Source organism: Schistocerca cancellata, unplaced genomic scaffold, assembly GCF_023864275.1.
Source record: "Schistocerca cancellata isolate TAMUIC-IGC-003103 unplaced genomic scaffold, iqSchCanc2.1 HiC_scaffold_1006, whole genome shotgun sequence".
Lineage (NCBI taxonomy): Eukaryota > Metazoa > Arthropoda > Insecta > Orthoptera > Acrididae > Schistocerca > Schistocerca cancellata.
Genome location: NW_026047011.1, coordinates 1 through 2,500, shown reverse-complemented (window position 1 = coordinate 2,500; position 2,500 = coordinate 1).

Below are 2,500 nucleotides of genomic sequence, written 5' to 3'. Positions count from 1 at the left end.
CGCGCCTGCCACTGGGCGCCCCCACCAGCCGGCTGTAGCGCGTGCGCCCACGCACCGCGCGGCCAGCACGCCGGGCGGCCCCCCCTCACCGGCCGGGGACGGTCCCACCCAGCCACCGCCGCGTATCGCTTCACACACAGATTTGCCCTTACTGATTTACCTCCAGCAACAACAACCGCACCACAATGGGTTTACCAGTTGTTCATTTGCGTTGCGTCACGTCACCAGCAAACGTAGACGTCCATCCCAGTTTGCAAATGCAACGATTATTGCATACCTGTCTGTTAGGTGTCACGACACACTACGTCTGCCCACATACACGCAACAAAATGTGCACGACTAGAGAACACGTGGGAGGTGGCCCCCTACGTATGCGATGTCCATTACGAGACCGACTGTCAACCAGCATCTGTACCATGTCGCAGATGTGGAACGCGGTGCACCATGCTATCACACTGTGTGAGAAGAGACGACTACGTTTGAATACACGCGCCACTACATCAACAGACGGCTCATGCTGATCGCCATCCAGGGCGTCCGTTACTCCCACACGTCTCTATGGCGTACCACACTGCAATGTAGCTGTTATGGGGAGACGGCACGTGGCTGAGTGCACAACATTTGGACCGTATGGTTCGCTGTTGTTGGGCGCAGTCGTACGGTCACACATGTGCCACAGCGTATCATTCAGTACATACGGACCTATGTGCAGTACAATGTGAGGATTAAGCTTACGATATCAGCGGACAGTGGACACAGGCCGTACCACGACGTAGACTGAGCGCTTCGACATGCGAATGCCAGTGAACAGCTGCGAAGGGCATTGAACACGCAAGCACCTGAACGACCAGCGTGCGAAGGCAGGGTGGAGGGGGGGGGGGCGATGTACATCCTGCAGTTGTCCACATTACAGTGTACAGCGGGAGCATGTAAAAAGTAAGCAACACTTGCGAAGTGTTCAACATGAAACGACACACAAGAGGGTGGGCGGGTGCGAGTAGCGAACTATATTCAGAGGGTTGTGGTTAGACAACACTAGATTAATGTAACGTGTCATATGCCAATTACAGAGCAGGTTAAGGCACAACGTGGGTTAGGTTAAGGCACAACGTGGGTTAGGTTAAGGCACAACGTGGGTTAGGTTAAGGCACAACGTGGGTTAGGTTAAGGCACAACGTGGGTTAGGTTAAGGCACAACGTGGGTTAGGTTAAGGCACAACGTGGGTTAGGTTAAGGCACAACGTGGGTTAGGTTAAGGCACAACGTGGGTTAGGTTAAGGCACAACGTGGGTTAGGTTAAGGCACAACGTGGGTTAGGTTAAGGCACAACGTGGGTTAGGTTAAGGCACAACGTGGGTTAGGTTAAGGCACAACGTGGGTTAGGTTAAGGCACAACGTGGGTTAGGTTAAGGCACAACGTGGGTTAGGTTAAGGCACAACGTGGGTTACGTTAAGGCACAAACGTGGGTTACGTTAAGGCACAACGTGGGTTACGTTAAGGCACAACGTGGGTTACGTTAAGGCACAACGTGGGTTACGTTAAGGCACAACGTGGGTTACGTTAAGGCACAACGTGGGTTACGTTAAGGCACAACGTGGGTTACGTTAAGGCACAACGTGGGTTACGTTAAGGCACAACGTGGGTTAGGTTAAGGCACAACGTGGGTTAGGTTAAGGCACAACGTGGGTTAGGTTAAGGCACAACGTGGGTTAGGTTAAGGCACAACGTGGGTTACGTTAAGGCACAACGTGGGTTACGTTAAGGCACAACGTGGGTTACGTTAAGGCACAACGTGGGTTACGTTAAGGCACAACGTGGGTTACGTTAAGGCACAACGTGGGTTACGTTAAGGCACAACGTGTGTTAGGTTAAGGCACAACGTGGGTTAGGTTAAGGCACAACGTGGGTTAGGTTAAGGCACAACGTGGGTTACGTTAAGGCACAACGTGGGTTACGTTAAGGCACAACGTGGGTTACGTTAAGGCACAACGTGGGTTACGTTAAGGCACAACGTGGGTTACGTTAAGGCACAACGTGGGTTACGTTAAGGCACAACGTGGGTTACGTTAAGGCACAACGTGGGTTACGTTAAGGCACAACGTGTGTTAGGTTAAGGCACAACGTGGGTTAGGTTAAGGCACAACGTGGGTTAGGTTAAGGCACAACGTGGGTTAGGTTAAGACACAAATTGCGTTACAAATTGCGTTACATTGCGGTACAAATTGCGTTACATTGCGGTACAAATTGCGTTACATTGCGGTACAAATTGCGTTACAAATTTGGTTAGGTTAAGGTGCAAAATGGGTTGGATTACAGTACACAACATGGTAAGAGATAGTGTGTTTGGGGGGGGGGGGGGGGGGCAGGTTCGTTGGTAGTGATCATTGTAAGTGAATGTCTGAGGCAGCGTCAGTATGTCACAGCAGTTCTGTCTCGTCAGGATGCGCTTTTCGCTCGTGACTGGAGGCGCGCCGCGTCTGTGGTTGCGGCAAGGGAGTG